This window comes from Pelmatolapia mariae, linkage group LG5, assembly GCF_036321145.2.
Source record: "Pelmatolapia mariae isolate MD_Pm_ZW linkage group LG5, Pm_UMD_F_2, whole genome shotgun sequence".
In the NCBI taxonomy this organism is placed as follows: Eukaryota; Metazoa; Chordata; class Actinopteri; order Cichliformes; family Cichlidae; genus Pelmatolapia; species Pelmatolapia mariae.
In genome coordinates, this window is record NC_086231.1 from 30,666,281 (window position 1) to 30,673,002 (window position 6,722).

At 35.4% G+C, this 6,722-nt stretch overlaps 1 long non-coding RNA gene across 1 annotated transcript; it reads left to right on the plus strand.

Moving 5' to 3' along the window:
* Positions 1 to 1,335: 1,335 nt before the first annotated feature.
* On the plus strand, positions 1,336 to 3,196 carry LOC134627303 (uncharacterized). The gene is made up of 3 exons (XR_010093893.2): positions 1,336 to 1,441; positions 1,780 to 1,852; positions 3,130 to 3,196. It is a non-coding gene; the product is annotated as an uncharacterized LOC134627303 (long non-coding RNA).
* The last annotated feature ends 3,526 nt before the right edge of the window (positions 3,197 to 6,722 follow it).

Consider the following 6,722-nt stretch of genomic DNA (forward strand, 5'->3'; position numbering starts at 1 on the left):
GACAAAATATGGTCTACAAACCAGCATTATATTAGTTTTTATCAGATAGTCCTCCAGTGTGCTTATTTTTTGCTTTAATTATATTGTGCAGTTATTTGTTACCCTGAAATGCTTTATGCTTAACAACAGTTCACTATTTTGACTTATTTTTGAACTCTTGTGATCAGTATGACTAGATTGTGTGAGTTTCCATACTAAACGAGCTGTAGTGATAAAATAATTGGCATCAGAGACACTGATTTTTGGCATGGTATACTGCAGAAGTTTTTTTTTTTTTGCATAATTTACCTTTTAATTAAACTGCATTCTCTGTATTGTAACAAAACTAACATTGTTTATATGTCAGAAAATTAGCAAACATGAATAAATGGCGAAAACAATATAATTATAACATATATTTTTATTTTACTTATTTTAGGTCTGTGAAGCCAAACTTGATGCTGGGGATTTATTTTTGTCAGTGGAGTCAAATGGTAAGTTACAATTTGTGCATTTTGTCATACTGGAAACACCTCAGATTATATTGTAATTTAATAGCTCTGTAGAACAAATGATATAAAGATTGTAGTGTCAGGGTACTTCTTAAGAAGTAATATGGCACTATTGATGATCACATGCAGGTGGCATAAACTAAATATTCAGACGTGTTACCAACAAATGATTCATTAACAAAAGCAATGGAGCAGACTGTTTAGGTTCTTGTGGTTGTAATAACATCCATAACTGCAAGTTTGTCATTAATTTATTTTCACAGGTCTAGATGATCACATTTGACTTTGTCATTTAAATGAGGTGGACTTGCAAACTTTGCGCTCTTTGGGGTAAATTGCTGTCCACTACATATACACAGAATCTGCACAGTATTTCAGATCTAAAAAGGGAGTATGTAATGGACTTGCTGGCTTTAATGTAAAAAGCCTGTTGTGTAACTTTAATGAGGCAGTTGGACTAAAACAGTATTGCTCATCAAGGTAAACATCTGAGGAATAAGGAAACTGTTACTTGTCCTTTTACTCAGTGTTCTTTTAATCGCACGTTTACTAAAGTTTTACATCACATAAGTCATTTTCACAATCATTCTACTTTAAAAGATTTCAAGACAGAGCTTATTGTTCTCTGAACTTCCTTGTTTGCTGAACGGCAGGTAAAGTGCAGCTTTTTGTTTGTTTGCTTTTGTGTGTTTGTGTTTTCTCTAATGGGCCTCAGATGACTGTTTGCTTAAATTTGGGTCTCAAAGAATCTTTTTTTAATTCTGCCTGTACTCTCCACCCCTCTTCTTCTATTGCTCAGGTTGAAGCAGAATTTGCCCGTCTTACATCTGTTGACCTGAAAGGGTTCCTTTTTGCTGTGCTTGACCATTATGGAGAGGTTCGTGGAGCTGTACAAAATCAAGAGCGGCATAGAAAGGCTAACTAGGCTCATAAGATGCTTCGGAGATGATGTAAGTGTTCAACTGCGAAATCTAATCCTTTGTTTAAGTTTTAGGTTATCCAGTTCAACTGATGAACTCATTGAAAGAAAGCTGATAAGTAAAGTCTGTCATCATATTTCACAACTGGACATTTAGTGTGGTAACTTTTACAGAATCTGTGTATATTGGTGGTAGGTTGGATATCATATTCTACTTGAATGTCCTGATAAGCCTGATTCAAAATCTCCAATGATAATCATATATTGATGGAATTATGCATCAAAAAGCTGTGAATTTGGAGCTGTCTACATGCTTCATAAACACTGTTTAAAAAGTGTTTTTGTTTTCTTTTTGACTTCTTTGACCAGAGCCCTACACAAAGAGGACAGAGGACCTCATTTTCTAAAGGAAGATCCCTCACACACTTTCAAGACTGTGAAGGTTAGCATTGTTTCTTTTAGTAAATTTAATAATGACAGCACCACAGTGGATTTTAAATTAAAAAGTACATGTGTACTTTTTCCTCACCAAATGTATTATTACAAGATCTTTGACACTGGATTTGGTCTGGGTTTCAGAGAAACTAACTGGCAAGCTAGCATTGATATTATTAGTGTCTTGTGTTTATTCATGTCTTCACCAGGGTCTTTGACATTTCGCTGCTGTACTGTTCACTTCAGCTTTACGTTTGATTTCTCACATTGTATATTGTAATGGCAGAGATATTAGGATATTTAAGGGGCTGCAGTGGCTGCTACAGCTGTGGGGGGCAATACTTTGGTGAAATGTCCTGGACCCTGGAAAAGAGACTGTGTAGACTGGGTAAGCAATTAAAGGTTACTGGCCGAGAGTCATTGGGCAGCTGGGTAAAGGTGGATGTTGATATTCAGTGCCAATTATGCAACCTGTTCAGCCATGTCTATATGCTCTTTTTTCATGCTGTTAATATAGGGGGAAAAAATAAACTTTAATCAATAAACTGATTAAAGAAGCATTGTCTATGGAGCCATAATCTGATCCTGTAGTGTAGCTGCAGTTTGCACATTTCATGTATTCTCAGCCAGATTTGGTTTAGAGCACAGCCAATATTTAGCATAAGTAGATTTAAATTCACACACTGGTGATGGCAAGCTACATTGTAGCCACAGCCACCCTGGGGCGCACTGACAGAGGCGAGGCTGCCGGACACTGGCACCACCGGGCCCTCTGACCACCACCAGTAGGCAACAGGTGAAGTGTCTTGCCCAAGGACACAACGACCGAAACTGTCGGAGCCAGGGCTCGAACCGGCAACCTTCCAATTATAAGACGAACTGTCAACTCTTGAGTCACGATTCAGTCATCCACCCATGTGTGTGAATGACTGAATGTGTAAAGCACTTTGGAGTCCTTAGGGGACTAGTAAAGCACTATACAAATACAGGCCATTTACCATTTAAATTGAAAATTTTGTTTGAATTCTGCAATTGAAGACATGCTCAGTTATTTATGAACATGGTCTTTGTTTAAAGCAAGAAATGGATTTGTAACATGGGGGTGCATATCTCATTCTGAAAAAACTTTAACAACTAATAAGTGTTACCCAAAGCCAATCACCATCATCCAAAGCATCAGTATGGCTCTTCTTTGGAAAGACATGAATTGTTAAGCACACGGGATATTGTGTAATTGTAATTGTGTAATTTTTTTTTTTTTTTTGTCTTTGAACCCTTTTATAGCCGACAGGTATTGAAGACACGTTTTCTAAGAGGATGAAAGTTGGCATTGCGATGGTGAAAGAAGAAGACATCGATGTGTTGGTTGTCCTTGAGGCAGCAGTAATCCTGTCTAATCTGAGGGATGTCTCAAGTGCCATTTCCATGCTGATGGGCCTTCTTTTTGCCCTCAACATACACTATCCAAAGGAACTTAAGGACATCTTTGAAGTCATTCAGAACATCCTAATGAACATTGGTGGAAGGCAGTGCATCTCACTAGTGCATGGTCTAAGAAACAGACTCTTGCAGAAAGCCATGCAGAACTGTAATTGTATGATCCTTAGTGTTAAGGACAGTTTTTATTTTACTGTTTGTTTTTTTATTCTTGCAAGTTCTCATTCTCACTTTTGTATGTCACTAAATGACTACACTTTACATTCCAGATTAGACAATTACTCATTTGTTCATGGTTTAAGAAACTTATGTGAACAACAATATAATGCTGGACTTTGCAGATGCTTATCTCATGCAAGTCAGTAGTTTTTCCTTTGTTTTGCAATTGAGCAGACTCAAACTAATGTTTCTGAAATATCCATATTATCAAATGTTTCAGAAGCATGCAGTCATTTTCAGAGATATTGGTTCTGTGGAATTTGTTGCAATTGTAAACGAAGACAAATACAAGAGTTTGATGTCTTAGTTGTTATAAACTGATCTTTACTGTCACTTATCAAAGGTTTTGTACTATTTTAATATTTCAAGTTTTATGCTAACAGGTGTGACTGAGCACAATGAAGTTTAAAAATTTTGTAAATGTAAAGAATAACTTTTCTAAAATAGCAAGTGTCCCGTTGATACATTACATTAATGCAGACTTTATGTTGTTACTTCACAAGAATCACTACTGCTCCTAGAGTATTGGTCAGAATTTCATCTTCACCCAAACTGGGCTCAAGACCAAGTTCAAATTTATTGTTTCACAGGGAGCAGCCTTTGAGTTTTGATGGATTGTGAGCCTGATGAGCTACGTCACTGATTTTTCTGTTTCTCAGATGACTAAGATGGCACAATAAATGGTGAATGTTGGGTGCTCATGAGTAATTGTCTTGTCATGTTCTTAAAACAAACTTTCTGTATGAAATGATCAGATAGACTTTAATGGAATCTGTGGGGTTTTATTTTTTTTCTGTAAACAACAGAAAATTAATTTAAAGGAATGTAGATATTTAAACCTGAGATCTAAGATAAACCTAACAGGTAGTTTTGCTGAAATGGATGTTAGAAAGCCAAAAAAAACAAAAACAAAACTTAAGATGTTTAATACACATTTTTCTTTACATCCAGTCAATCAACTCTGATAATTAAAATGAAACTGATTTACAAGTTCACTCAGCTACCTTAAGGAGCTCAGTTAATTAATAAACTTAAATCAACTTAGCTAACAGATTATGTTAGTTAAGCTAAAATAGATTCCTAAGTTAAAAGAACTACTAAAGTATTTGAATTAACTAAAAAACCCAAGTCAACTGAACTAGGACAAGAGTTTAAACAATAGATTATTTTAATTTAGCTGAAAGGGTTTTCCCAAGTAAAGATGACAATTAAAGGAGTTGAACTGACTAATAAATCTCAGTCAACTAAACTAAGATGAAAGTTTAGACAACATGTGATTTTTCATTAAGATAACAATTGGTTGTGTTATAAGAACAAACTCTATTTCTTGACTTAACTTAAAATTTTAAGGCAGCCCTTTACCTCATATTTTTAAGTTGAAACAACAAGTTATATTTTACAGTGTATGGATTGTTTTAGAAATAACCTGACTCCACAAAACATGATGCTGCTTTTGCTGCATTTTATTTCTTTATGTTCTTCAGCAGATACTTGTTCAGAGTTCCCCGTGAGCAGCCACAGTCTCATCAGAGAGGAAGCCACTTAACCTCTAACTAGTCCAGTTTAGGTACACTGTAAAATCTAATTAGTTCCCAGAACTCAAAAAAATTATGGAAACTCGTTGCCTCAAAAAAACTGAGTAAAGCTTAGCTAAAAATGACTAAGTTAGGACAACTTATTTATTTTGAGTACTCTGTACAAGCTCATTTGTTCCCAGAACTCAAAAAAATTGGATCAAGTTTACGTAAGATGACCAAGTTAGGGCAACTTACTCATTTTGAGTATACTGTACAGCCTTGTTAGTTCCCAGAACTCAAAAAAATTATGGAAACTCGTTGCCTCAAAAAAACTAAGTAAAGCTTACTTAGGATGACTGTTAGGACAACTTATACATTGCAAGTCTGCAGCATTAAGAATAACTTGATATTTCTGACTGTACAATACTAATTGTTTACTTACTGACAAACATTTCAAGTTCAACTAAATGAAAAAACAATTTGTGGTACCATGTGGTACTATGATTAAAAATAATTAACAACAATTTTTGTAATGATGTTAAAATCAGCCCAACTTTTATTTTCAAACACAACAAAGTATAACAGCCAACATACTGGACACTGTTCTGCTGAACAACAAACAATTATATTGCCATCACTGTTATAATCTTACAATGAAACAAAGTCTCAGATGTAATTATTCTGAAAATAAGTTTAGGCCTACCACAAGTTTGTTTTGTACTTACATTACTTATATAATCAAAAAAAAATATTTGTTGTTCTGTCACAAGTGCAGTCTCTGATTTAAACAACACATTTGTTTTTCATTCCAACACATGAGCTGGAATGTTGTATTATTTTAAGGATGGCTTGTTTCCAGTCCAGGCATTAATGCCTTTATGACTATCATGGATCGAGGTGATCCAAATGTAGGTGCAGAATAAAGTCTTTAACTTCCCTTAAGTACAGTGGCAGTGGATGTGGGTTGGAGATGCAATGAGCTTGAACCTGCAGGCGACCATCTTCACTGACCACACCATCTGTGACGGAGGACTCATCTCTCCTGTTGTCCTGCAAGCAAACAATCATATTTTTTGGAACATGAACTTAATTGCTTTCTTAAAACATTTTTTTCTGCATTTGGTATAAAACAGACTCCAATTTAGACAATCTCAGGCTCCCTCCCCACCGGAGAGGTGACATTCAATGTCCCAAATTGTCAGTCTGGATAGCCCTGACCACCACCCAACATACAATAATGTCATGAAAGCATTATTTTAAAAAGGGCTATGCAAACATGGCCAATAACTTTCATTCTAATGATGTGCAAAATGATTTGGGCACAAAACAAATTTTGCTGTTAGAAAACTTGCAGACTTCACTATACAGTGTAGATCCTCTAAACTAAGTTTGGGGGATGTGATCTTTCAAGAAATGCAGACCAAATTGTTGTTGTTTGTTTACTTACACAGCATGTCTTGTAGAATTAACTGGAGTCAACAGCAACAGCATAGTGCAGTCATATCTCAAGTCTAATAACAGAAGACAGGAAAAGATCAGTAAAGAAACAACTTCCCCAAACCAAAGCACAAATAAAACAATAAGTAAGACAGGCTGATCTAAAGTATGATTAAAGTTCAGCCTGATTAATATAAATGTCACTGACAGTTGCTAATATATTGGAAAACCAAAATACTTACCACTGAGGTGATGTCTTTCTGTCCA